The sequence below is a fragment of the Lonchura striata genome, chromosome 4A, assembly GCF_050655825.1.
Source record: "Lonchura striata isolate lonStrDom1 chromosome 4A, ASM5065582v1, whole genome shotgun sequence".
Lineage (NCBI taxonomy): Eukaryota > Metazoa > Chordata > Aves > Passeriformes > Estrildidae > Lonchura > Lonchura striata.
Window position 1 is genome coordinate 13,773,747 of NC_140742.1, and position 13,857 is coordinate 13,787,603.

General features: G+C 39.7%; 1 long non-coding RNA gene across 1 annotated transcript in view; it reads left to right on the plus strand.

The window, feature by feature from the left end:
- The first annotated feature begins 1,679 nt into the window (after positions 1-1,679).
- LOC110480127 (uncharacterized) overlaps positions 1,680-13,857 on the plus strand; it is a 183,054-nt gene continuing 170,876 nt past the window's right edge. Inside the window, exons 1-2 of the long non-coding RNA XR_014952449.1 lie at positions 1,680-3,553; positions 6,827-6,933. This is a non-coding gene — a long non-coding RNA (uncharacterized LOC110480127). The remainder of the gene's footprint in view (positions 3,554-6,826; positions 6,934-13,857) is intronic.

Genomic DNA, 13,857 nt, shown 5'->3' on the forward strand with positions numbered 1-13,857 from the left:
AAGCACCATGCTCTGCTGTGGGGTTTTCAGCTGACATTTCATTTCAAGACAGTTGAGAGAGAATGTTTGGTAAAAAATGGTTTTCTTGACGCTTGAGATTCTTGTGACTTCAAACACTTTTATTTGCTTTGAAAGGGAAGTATGAAACCTTTCACCTTAAAAGAACAAAACCAACAAAATACACCTGAGTGACTGGGGCACTCAGATGTAGAAATGCATTTTGCCATCTCCAACCACCTCTCAATCTTTTAGCCAAATGTGTTAGAGGTTCTCTGGGGAGACAATAAAGTTAGTGTAGTGAATTTTTAAGCTGAGGTAACTCTTTAATTAGTACAAATGTATTGTCTAAACCTACAAAGTTTTTGGTTAATCTGGCAGAACATATGCCAACCTGTACATGATGTTAATGGAGATATATACTTTTCTGGAGTAAATATGAATGGGATGGAATATGTGATCTTATTTTCAAAGAGGATTTTCCAGCTGAGAAAAGTGAGGATTGATGGCCTTTGGGGTGGGTTGACCCCCTGAGGCTGGGAGCTGTGACATGGATCCTTTCCTTGGTGTACCTCTGCTTGTGTATTGTCAGCACAGCTTTCAAGTGAGTGTGGGTGTGACAATAGCCCTCAGCTTGAGGCACTACCTTTTTTACCATAATAAATGTATTTCTATTGCTAATAATGGGCCCAAGAGGGAGAGATAGACAATTTTATTAAATATATCTATAACAGAAAGCTTTTCATCTGTTAGCAGGCGAGCAAATTACTGTCATCAACAATGTGTGAGGAGATTGACAATGCACCACTTTGGAGAGGGAAAGGCAGGAACACAGCCAAAATTAACATTACAGAGCAAAGTTGCTGTGTAGTCACATCATGCCTCTTCTTTGACCCACAGATTTTCAAAAAGAGAATCATTACTTTTATCATGGATTTTTCTGACCTTACAGTTCATACTAGAAAGGCACCTCATTAGATTGTTAGTAGTATGTGCTCAAAGTGTGGGGAAAATATTGTCAGAAGCAATTCACCTGACTGCCCTCCCCTTTGAAATGCATCAGCAACTTAACTTCTATTCTAAAAGTAATTATCTGTTTATTTTACCATTCTTAAATAATAACTATGACCAAATAAAAACTTTTCTATGATTTTTCCCCTCCTTTATACGGTAACCATTTTTAGTAAAAATATTTTGCATCAGTAGATGTTTGATATATCCTAAAGTAAGGTTTAATCTTAATTTGTTCCTGAATTCAGTAATAAAAAAGTAACTAATACTTCATTCTGATTTTGCCATGCTAATTTAAAATAGTGTTTGCATTAAAAACTCTTTTCCTTTGCTGAAAGCTAGAAACAACCAAAGTTTAGTGGATATTTACTTTAATTTCAGTGTTCCAGTTTATTCAACCACCTAAACAGACACAGGCTTCAAAGACCCTGATCCTGAAATGGCCATACATGGCTTCCATGCCCAAGTGAGCAAACAAGTGAATTGAAACTTGTATCTTGAATACTTAAAAAAAACCAAAAAACAAATAGGTGCATGTTTTGGAACATGGAAAATAGATTTTGCATACCATTAGCTTGTAAAACTGATTTTTTTTTTCACAAAAGAGAGATACTGGAAAAAAACCCTCACTTTTTAGACAACAAAGATTTTTTTTTGACATAATGCCCAATTGAGATAAAATGTAAATGTCAACATATCAGAAGAAAATGTCTTAAAAGTAGTCAAGATGAAACTGTCAACCTGTGTTTTGATATTCTGCCATGAAAACAGATATGATCCTATGAAACTTTTCTGTTGCATGCTTCCAGCCAACTCAAGAAAGCACCAAAATACATCTGGTTTCATTTCATAAATTTAGAAATATCCTTTTTTTTTTCTTACTTGCTTAAGGGGTAATCAGAAGCTGCTTGTCAAACCAATCACTGTATGATTAGATTAGCTCTTAGCACATATGCCTGAGCTTTTCCAATGATTTTGATTTACTGTGGACACCTAGTAGTTACTGTAATCTTTATCACTCAACATTGGTTTTTGCTTACATTTTAATCCCTAGCTCTTGCTGTTGCATTGTTCTATCAGCACAGTTGTTGGTGTGTCTGTCATGTTGTGGCCCCCATGCAAAGCTAATTAATTTCTTAATCTAGAAACATAGTTAGCCTTGTGAATTAAAAATTCTGTAGGTTAATGATCAAGACTATCTTCAACCCTGGGTTTAGCCTCTGGCAAAGCTATTAACTATTGAATTGCCTGTGCATGGTGATCATCCTGCACTTGGCTTTGTTTCTGTTCCTAAGGCTTTGTGGCCCCCTGGTTATGGGCAGATGCTCATGCTACGTAAAGAACTAAGAGATAATCCACACCCCAAGGAGATGGGGGCATGGAAATGAGAGTTATGAGATGATTATTGGCAGATGGCAAGTGCAGAGAGGATTAAGGTGTCCTAAAGCAGTGTAGACAGTGGGTTCAGTGTCTGAGGTCCCAGCCCCTCTCATTTCTCTTTTAGCTTCACATTAAACATTTTACAGTGGTCTGTAAAGCAATGATCTACTAAAGACACATTCACAAGCAATGTCTGTGCTAGCAGAAAAGTATATGGATTTGGTCTCAGGTCATTATTGCAATGTAAATAATAAATAAGGCAAAAATCCATCCCTATTCTCTGTGGGCAGAGAGATGAAGCAGCTCATCCCTCACAATCATCAGCACTGTGCATTTCACATGAAGGCAGTGTGCAGCTCCCTGTTTTCATCACTGTGTATGTGTAGAAGCATCTGCATTAAGTCTGGCAAGTAAAGTAATAACTGTAGTTTTATGTTGTCATGCTTGCCACAGAGAGTGCTCTTACCCCTGCCCCTGCAGTGTCCCACATGTTCAGCATTTCCACAGCACTGCAGTTGCTACATCCTGCAGGCAGAGGTGCCTTGGCTGCAGGTTACAGGTGCCCAAGCCAAGCAGGCACCCAGGGGTGATTTGAATATAGAAATTTTTCCTGTTTCGTGTTTTGCCCTGCAGTTTTGAGTTGTATGACTCTTTTTTTTCAGATGCAGCCTAGCAAACTCATAAATTTGTTTTTGGGTTTCAGAGGGACTGCATTGGCACCTTGGGGTTTCCTGGAGATTTTTTGCAAACAAAAGGAAATGTTCTGTTGATTTATGAAATGTAGATACCACATATTTCTAGGTTTGGTAGAACTGTTTTGTCTAAATCCTTGAAATATTTGCCTTACCCCATTTAGGTACTTTGGAATTGGAAATTGTGATGATTCGTGGTTTTGTTAAGCTTTTGTTCTGCCAGTTCTGCTTTTCATGTTTACTATTCTTACAGTAGCAGCTACAAAATCCTCCCACAAGCAGACTCTCACTGTGTAAATATGACACTCCCTGCCCAAAGGAATTTTTAATCAAAAGGCTTGAACAAACTGAAGTGAAAGAAAAGTACCCCCTGCACGGGAACAGCAGCTTTTTAAAATTGGGCAGGGCTGCAGCCATTAATTCAGTCTGGGATATTTGGAGTTCCATACACGTGGCAGCCACTGCAGCATCAGGTAGGATGGGAATTTACAGTGCACTGCCTGTAATGGGAATTTACAGTGCACTGACCTCCCAGGCGGGCACTAACTGGGGAGGTTTTTATTCCCCTGGAGCAGGGAGTGTGCTGTAAATGCCTCTCTGAAAGTCTCTGAAAGCTGCTTCTGGCATGGGTTACTGCATCCTTGAGGCTGCTGCAGGATGACCTAATTCTGTGCCTGTCCCCCTGTGTGTGATCACCTGGGCACACTGCTTTAACCCATTTTGCTCTGTAGCTCTGAGCCACAATAAAAAGGTTCTCCTCTGAGGCAGCTGGGAGGTTGTTCCTGCAGTCTGCCCTTACCCTGCTCACATTGACTGCAGAGGTACTTCTGAGAGAGCTGCTCCTACACGGGGGGTTTCAAAATCTGAGTTTACCTCAGATCACCTTCTCCTCAGCTAAGGCTGGGGTTGTGTCTGGAGGCCATAACACTATCAATCATCCTGACTGGGAACCTGAGCACAAACTTGGCACTGGAATATTTTTCTCTAGTGATAGCCTTTTGCAAGTCTAATCTCCAGCAATCACTTCCAAATAGCACATAGCAATCAGAGCACTGGGATTTTAAATGGGACAAAGCAATTCTTTAGCAAATAGAAGACACATAATCTGCAATCAAATATACTTTCTAATTGTGAAATTAATTTTTTTTAATAATTTATTTTTGTATTTATCTGAGAGCTATTTTCAGGACCTTTGACTATTTAGAGTACATAATTTATTTCCTTTCTGAAGAGTATTGTATGCATTTGTATGCATTTGGGAAGAGAACTAAAAGATGAAAATTTTGTATATTTTTGAATGTGCACATTAAGAAGCAAAAAAAAATTACTTTATGCCAGTTCTGGGATAAGGTACAAGACTCATGTAGTTGAGATCTGCCACTCAGCTGGGCAGAAGCACAAAACCTGCTGAGTTCCCTATGCCTCCCCTGTGCAGTACCAAATGTCTGCAGGACCTGCCTGCTGAAGGAAGGAGAGGGAGGCATTTGAGGATGCTGCTGTTGCCAGCAAATGCTGAGCTGCTGGTTGTGCTCTGTCTGAAGGATGGGTGGTGGCAAAGCACTGCCCTCCTTCCCTCTGCTCACTCCTGCTCTGACTGCCTGGCTGACCCGGGGCGCTGACTGCCAGACCTGTGCATGCATCAAAGACTTTTTATTCTGGCCTGGATTCCTTTTCCTCTGTCCAGCTCTGTGATAATTTTTGTGGACCAGGTGTTGCTTGGTTATTTGTGCTTGACTTTCCAGTTAGATGCTCTTTATCTGTCATTATATATTGATTACATAAAGAACATCTCAACTTTCGGCACAACAAGCTGTGTCAAAATTGTGGCAAGTGGCAGTGATTGTACATTCTGTTGCCTGAGAAGGTGCTTGGAGTTCTTCCAGCTTTTATTTCCTGTATTTCCTGTTTGCATTTATCATCCTTTATGTGCTGTCTGGTGTACTACTTCTCCAGCCAGTGGCCAAATTTTCAGCTGGATGAATCAGCATAAACTTCAGACACAAGTGCTTTGGCACAATTCCTGTTGTAAATTCCAATTCCAGGAGTGAATTGCTATTTTAAGATAAACATCATAACACTCTTAAATTTTACATTTGGACTGACCTTTATCAAACCAAAGCCTTGGCAGGGAGAACTGCCAGTTATGATTTCAGAATAATTATGGTATGAGCAGCTAATGCCATTGGGGGAAGTTCTTTCTGAGAGAGTAATGCAGTCTGCAGTTTTCTCTCGGAGTTGTTGTTTGGAGAGCACACTCCAACCCCTCTGCCTGCCTGAGCTGCTTTCCTGCTCTTCATTCCAAGGCATAGCACACTGCATGCATTCCTCATGCACTGTGTACCTGACAGTGCACATGGAAGCTGAGCCTGAGGTTTATTTACAGTAACAGTGCAGATCATCTCCATTCTAGGAATGGACAGCTGCTGCATCTCGTAGGATGAAATTTATACCAACCCAACTTGGTGCAGCTCCAGGGCGCTGCAGAAGTCTCTGCAATGCCAAAAATGGCAGAGCCACACTCAGTTCTGTGCTGCTTCTGGGCCAATGCACTCAGGCGCCTGTGCAAGGCACTAGTGAGTGCTTCTGTGCCCAGCTTGATTCATATTTGTCTGGGTGTGCCTGTGCCCAGCAATGTTTACTCTCTAGAAGACTTACTTGGAATTCCTGGAAGGCAATTAAATACTGCTTAAATACTTATTACTTAATAAATAATAATAATTAAACTAAATACTTAATTACTGCTATTAATAAGAGTAGTGACAAAACATTGTACTGTAGCCACAAGTACTAAATTACTTTAGTTTTCAAGACTGCTTACATTACTTTTACATTTTTACATTGCTCCCACCACCTCCAAACAAAATCTGCTGGAAATCAATCTTCCAGTGCACTTGTTCAGTCACTTCCTTGGATATATATATATATATATATATATATATATATATATATATATATATATATATATATATAATTTCTTTCAAGCAAAACAGACACTGGGACTTTAGATTAACCAGCTACAGCCCCAATCTCTATTGGAATTCTTAATATGAGTCATCAGGTATGCTAATTGAATAACTAAGTCAAGTCATCAAATAAGTTAATAGCTTTGGTTTGTCATCACCACACTTAAAAACTTTCCTAACAAGATATGGAAGTAATAGTTAAATTACAGTGCATATAGTAAGAGCATGCCATTATTTCAAAAGGAAAAGAAATCAAAACTCTGACTGCTTTTCTGAGATATTATCTTCCTGATGGGACAGCTTTCCACATGTTTGTCATTTTAAATGGGAATATGGAATGAAGACAGGTTCTTTGTTGCACTTAGAGCAGAGGAATGAGTTGTCCATCGTTCCAGCACTCGTGTGAACTTCCAAGGATGAATGAACTTGGCAGGGTTGTTTGTGCCTTATGGGAACCAGCCCCACTGGTTGCCTCAGTTTTGCTGGTTAGGCTCTTGCACGCTGGGTCTGGTGCTGCTGGCGTGGCTGAGTGGGGATGGGCAGTGGCCAGGCTGCCACTGCCATCCTGCTGGCCAGGGTGCCTGCCTGCCTTGGAAGGATTTATCTGAAACCCACTTTGGATATGTCTCTGTGCTGTCTCATTTTACAAATCAAGGGAAACCTTGTTCCTTTGCATGAGGAGAAAGGCATCATTCTGTAAAATTCCTCAATTTACAGAGAGAAGCCTGTCCACAGTGTTTCTTTAGTGAAGGCTGATTAAAACCTCTTCATTATTTTTTTCAGTGCAACCATTCACTCGAGCCTCTGACATCAGAGCATCAGTAATTGTTTCAGCTGCTACATCTAAGAATCTCCCAGGAGAATTTCAGAAAAACAGGTTTTTACCAGAGGTTTGGCTTCTTTGTCTTATCTATCTCATGTTGTTTTTACTGAGAGTTTAAGTGGAATTGTAAGTGCTATGTCACATCCAGCACCAAAATAATAGCACTTTATTTTTGTTTCACCCTACCATTCTGGGTATTTAAGTCACAATTTTTATAGAGTTTCACCAGGAAGCTATTGAAGACAGGATTTATAGCAGTGATTTTTTTGTTTGTTGTTTGGGTTTGGGTTTTTTTCAGAAAAACACTACTCCCATGCTGGTGAAAAAATGTGCATCTCAGATACACATTTAAAATTCTTATAGTAAATACGATCAGGCGAATTGTAAAATATTTATACACACTGCTATGGGATGAATGTGAATAAGGGATGCTGGTCAATCTTATTGTACTGAAACACAGCTCTCTGACCTAATATAGAAGTTGTGCACTTTAGACTTTCCCTTATGGAGTGAATTTTTGTCCATTTCTTCTTCCCAGCACATTTGTTCTGATATGGTTTGGAACTTAGTATTTTCCAGGACTGTATATTTCTGCAAAATTTTCATCCAGGATTTAAAAAAAAAAAAAAATTGGCATGTAGTCAGGTGCCCATGCAACCACACTACCTTAATTGCTAGTGGAAAGACATCAAAAATCTGCAGTGACACTGCAGATATGCAGGTCAAATAAGATAAAATCTTATATGCAAGTTAAATAAGACTTATGCCATCTTCAACACAAATTTTTTCTCTTGTTGTTCAGTTCCATTTTAGATATTTGACATCAATAATTGTATCGTGCTTCTGTGTAACTTATCTTTGCCACTGGGACGTTGAGAATTTATTTGACAAATGCTGTGATGATCTTGGATGTGTTTCACCAACAATTCTTGTTGTCTACACCATTCTAATATTTGTAGACAGATATTGGGTTTTCAGTAATCTTGAAATACAAAGCAAAATTAAAAGAATTAAGGGGGTTATCATAGTTTGATTCAAATTTGAGATTTAAAAAAACCCTTAAAAAACATACAAGCTGATTGGATTTTATGGAAAGGAATTTCCAGGGAATGGAAAAAAACCCACAAACCACAAAACCAAAAAAACCCAACAAAACCATCAACATACACAGGCACACAAACCCCCAAAAAACTCCGAAGAAAAGATAGCATGGGCAAAACTCATCTCAATTTGTGAGCTGTCTAGCAAGTGTTTTTTAATCCTTCTTTTTCCCTGCAGAAGAAAAGTACCTGGTATCATTATGAATTTCTCAAAAGAGAGCGAATTATTTTGAGTAAAACAATTTTTTCCTGTAAATCTCTATCTTGTGAAAAAGGCCTTGCTGCAGGGAAGCATTTTAATGAGAAATTATTGAGTCACTTTATTCAGCATCTAGGGAAGACAGGCCCACAATGATCCATAAGTTCAACTGTGTCCTTAAAATTGAACTGTATCCTCTGTGTTCAGACAACTCAGAAGAGAAAGAATCAGCACTGCAACAATAATTCTCACTCCTAACTCCTGAGGGCTTGAGTTCCCCAGGTGTATTGCTGCAGTCACAGGCTGCAGAGACAGTCCACAGAAAGAGACATATGTTGCCATAGAAATGCAAGGTTTTGCTGTTTAGCAAGTGACACAGAAGCTCCAGAAGCCTACACTCAGTCCCTGCTTCCTGCTCTGTATGTACATTGAAGCAAATGTAGTGATTTTTAGGCTTATTTCCCACTTGCAAAATAATGTCCAATTATTTGCCTCAAAGAAAGAATTAAAAGGTAAATTAAAAAAAAAAAAGAGAGAAAATAATAAAAAAGCCTCACAAGTCTCTTCTGATAGTGGAAGCAGCTGGAATTTTTTAAGAAAACAAACCATATCAGGAGGATGGTCTTAGCAGCCAAGTCTGTCCACAACCTCAGTTTTACCTATTTCCAAGCTGGATCTAAGTCTTTTTCTCAACCATGCTCTTTCCTGATCAACTTCTTTTGCTCTGAATATTTTTGAAGAGGCATATTCCAATTTTTCTACAGGCAAAACAAATGCAAACTGAAAATGCTTCTCAGGCCATCTCCCTTCTAAATATATGAAGTGGCCAAACAGATTTGTGCATTATCCCACACAGTTTTGTTTCTCCTTTGCTGCCCTTCACCAGCTTGTGTACTGCTGTTACTGCTCCTTGTTTGCTTCCCTTATCTGCTGCATTCAAGACAAGTCATCCTGGATTTATTTTTTCAAGTAGCATTTGGTGACAAGCTGTGGGTTGTGTGCTCCAGGAGTGCAGACACAATTGCATTCATTGCTTTGTCTATTACACTGAATTTTCTTACTCTCTTTAAGGGGGAAAAGGTCATCCTTCTGGGTATGACTTCCTGTCCATCAGCTGAACCTGTGAGCTGGATTTTGCATGCTACAACTTTCCTTTTTGCTTCTGCCTTGTGTTATCTTTATGAGAAAGATGCAGAAAGGGAGCAGGGGCCTCTATGGCTCTAAATGTCATTTAGTATTAAAGGCTGTCAAATGCAGTCCACTTGTAACTATACATTACTGTTACAACACCCTCTGGCACATGGAAAGCATCACAAAAGCAGATGTTCTAGGAAGAGAAAACTTAACTAATTTAAAAGTTAAATCACAATCTGATATGTTTTTTTCTGGGTGACATATAGTGAACACAGTCTGAGAGAATCCAAGCCTGCGGGAAATAGATAAATGAGGTCGTGAATAGGACTGAGAAGGATTTTCTGAGTTCAGCCCTTCAAGTCCTGTGCCTCAGAGCATCACAGGGGTTTGGGAAACTTGTCCCAGCCTGTTGGCTCTCTCACCCCGGGGATTAATCCTGGACGTGCAGGGATTTAACCTTGTCAGTGCAAGAGCTGCTTGGATGTCAAGGACTCCCCTGAAACTTCCACTGTTCAGAGAGGGTAAAGCTATATGTGAAATCATTCTTAGTTTCCTTCAGGTTGTTTCCAAGGCTCCATGCTTTATTAAGAGACAAGTTCTTCAGCATCCCTCTTGTAGATCATGAAAAGAGGAGGGATTTCTATGCTCTGAAGGTTAATGTCTTTACCTATTTGAGGTGAAAACAGATGAACCACTGGAATTTGAGTGGCTTTGGTTTTGTACTCTGGCTGCAGTGCATATTATGGAATTAATTTTCATGAAGATCTAGACATTGTTACCCAAACATGTGTTAATTATGGGAACTTAAAAATACTGTATCTTTGTAATTGAAACAGAACAAAAGTATTGACTGTCCCCAAATCAGGAGGCTTCTTGGGCCATTGATCTGTGTTGAGAAAATTTTCCTCATTCAAAATAGAAAATGGTTCAGTTCCTCTAAAATGTTATAAGGAAGTATTACATGAACCAGCATTAAGTGGTTTGGTCTAGTAAGGAGCTGAGGGAGCAGGGTTGATCTACATTTTTGATGTATCAAGAGTGTGAATCCGTGTCTGCAGTTATTGCTTCAAACAGCAAGGGTGAGGCAGAAGTAGCTGAGTACATGCTCAGATCTTAATTCCTTTGCCTAACATGAGAAAGCTTTGGGGTTTTGCTTCTGTTCATAATGAAATTAAATGCATGTGATTCTCTTCAACCTCAATATGTCTGTCTGTATTCTAATAACTCCTTGACCTCTTGGCAGACTTCTTGTAAGCTGTTGAATGCTCTTAAAGATATTAAATACCCACATGCCATACAAATTAGACTAGAAAAGGATGAGTTCTGTATTCTAATTGAGTAACATGAGAGCCTATTTTCCAGAGGGGCTACAAATTGTCTTTGAGAGGAACACTGCAATTGAGGTCACAGTATTTATTAGAGACCAGAAATTCTAAGTGGGAGAGAGAACATTTCCCTCAACTTTTGGAAAAGTCTTAGGAGAAGTTTATATATTATATAATAACATCAAATTCTTAAGACCTTCACCATGTAGACTACACAAGTTCTACAATACACCTATTTGAGTGCTCCATCTCTTCACCAGTTTTGAAGATAGATGCTACATTTACTCTTTTATGGGCATTTTGCTCTATAAAATCCTTCACAAATTTTCAAAGTGAGTGTTCTCAGCTCTTTAAACACTTGGGGATGTAGTTTTCCAGACATGGTGCTTTGAGAACTTTACAAAGAAAAAGACTGAGTAGAAATGTACTAATACAGTTGTCTTAGAGTACAACACAACATTTATTTCTGAAGAGGGGATTTAGCATTAGTAGACATCTAATATTAAGAAACCCACCTCTTTAAACATGGGTTCCTAATTGAAAATGATTCCTATGGGAATTGTCATGTCAAGATGAATAATCCTTGAAGCTTTAATAATTTTTTAATTTGTGTCACTTGTTTGTTATAACTGGAGATGTTTTGTGCAGCTTTTCTGTGATTAGCCATTGGAATGGGCTGCCCAGGGAGGTGATGGAGTGACTGTGCCTGGAGGTGTTTAAGCAAAGCCTGGATGTGGCCCTCTGTGGCCATGCCTGGTTGGCAGGTGTTGGGCTCAGTGCTCTCAGGGGTCTTTTCCAGCACATCTGATTCTCTGATTCCAAGGATGGGAAGCCCAAGCCTTGTACCAGCTGCACACTATGAAGATAAATCCAGTATTGTTGAGGTAGCGAGGCATTCAAGGGCTCATAATGCCTGGCAGGAAAAAGAAGTAAACTCCTGGGACTGTTTAAATCTCACCCAAAATTCTGGAGTTGCACAGATGTGAAGCATAGCACACAGAACTCTCAAAACTCAGAGCAGTTAATTTTGCTTTTAGTAGAACTATTTAGATTCTGCTGAAGCCTTAAGGGGGATAAATGACACTCATTTTGCTTGCCTTGATAGCTCCTATCACTGCCATGTTAAAATCTGTTTCACCCTCCAAATTTAAGTTAGATATAGATGAATGTTGAAAACACTTGAGTGATGACATCATAATTAAAGATTTTTAAATCTTCTAATGGGAAGTCATTTGTGCTGACTCTGAGAAGTCAGATAGTATATCACAGGACACAGCACATATTCTGAACTGGCAGAATGAAATATGCCTGCTGCTGCATGTGGTTATATAGTGAGAATTTCAAACTTAAACTCAGATCAGGATAGAAAGGAAATTATGCTTAATATAAAGTTAAGACTTTATAAGCAAAATAGTTCTGAATGAATTCTATATTTGGCGTATGTATAACTGCTGTTGTATATGGCAGACACTTTTCCATCAAGATATTTTTGCTTAAAATGTGAAAATATTTCTGTCAATACTGTGTCATGAGGGTTATTTTGATTTTCTACACCCAGAGAGCACAGAATGCAGTTTTATGGAACATAGGTTATAAAATATGCAAAGCATCCATATAAGAATGAATTTTCCTTTGCAAATCAAATTACATTTTGGGGATACTAAACTGATAATTTCTGAAAGCCTCCTCACAGGAGTGAAAATTATATAATTATATTCTCAAATGCCCTTCACTTGTGTTTACACTGCCTTGAAATTCTATCCAGAGGCTGTCAGTAGAAGCATGACTAACCACGAAGGCAGTGATCACCTTGAAAACTGGAAATGGACTTTGCCTCCCTTGCAAAAGTGCCTGAGTCATGGGTAACATAAATCTGAACAGATTTTGCTTCTTGGGAAGAACCTGCAGTTGCAATACCTGCTGTTACCATTAAGTCAGAAAAATGTAAGAATTATGGAAGTGCAGTAGGTTACTCCATAACTTTTTAAAAATTAAGCCTAGCTTTGTTTTTAAAGTGAAGTAGAAGGACCATTTGCAGAAGGGAGCTGGACTTCTCAAAGCCAAGATGGGAGTAGGCTCCTGGTCAGACAAACCATGATATTGAAAGCAGTATTTAATATAAGTATCTGAGTGTTAGGAGCTTTAAAGATAATGGCACATTGGAGATGTCAGCAGCAGAAAGCTGGAGCTGCACCTCAGCACTGGACTCAGATCTGACTGGAGGAGCCAGGAGGGTTTGAAGGGTCCCCCGTGAGCCTCTCCTGTTCTCCTCTTGCCCACAGAGCTGGCAGGATCCTGGCTGCTGCCCAGCAGTGCTGCTGCTCTGAGGCTGCAGAGATGTTTGGCACTGAGCAGCCCCCAGGACAAGCCCAGGGGGTTTTCCTTGGCTGCAGAGCCACCTGCACCCAGGTGTGGCCTGGGCAGGAGGGCAGGGAGGGCTCTCTGTGCTAACCCCTCTCCCCTGCTCTCCCAGCACTGGGGCTCTGCCTGCTGGAAGGGAGCCAATGGGCAGATGGAGTTTGGAAGCAATCTCAGGGAAGGATGCTGTTACAAGTAGCTCTTAGTCTACCAACAGAACTTAACAACTTCAAGATTTTGTGCAAAAAGTTTAGTTTTGGCAGAAAGCAAAGCAAAGGCAAAGAAAACACAAAAAGCGATTTTCCACTTGGAAGTTGTTTGGTTTGAGGTCTGTCAATCTGTAGAATCTTTGTGTTTCTGGTCTGAAGAAGATCCTTTATGCACAGACTCCTACAACATCCTTTACTCCCTGGTCACTGGGGGATTCCTGCCTGTACCCTGAGTGTGTCAGCTCCAGTCAGGAATGGCCCACTGGGAAAATGGCCCCGAGCAGTGAGATGTGGTTCAGCTCTCTGACATCTCACCAGATGAGCAGCAGTGCCTGCAGTTTGGCTAATGAGCAGCACAAGGCAAAGAATACCCTGCCTTTCCTTCCAGGTGCTGCAGGCTTTTCCAGGGAGAGCACAGAGCACTTCTTCCCAAGTGGTGAATTACCTAATTCCAGTAAATTGCCTACTTCCCAGGTTATGCAAGCAACTTTCTTTTATAGCTCTACAAGGACATACTGCCATACATTGTGCAGAAAATACATTATTATACCAGTTGCTAAAAGACTAAAAAATATCTCAGTGTTTTTCTCTTTTAAAAAGAAGTAATTTCATTAATATTTTTTCCACAACAATGAGCAAGTAAAGAATATCTCCCTGCATACCATT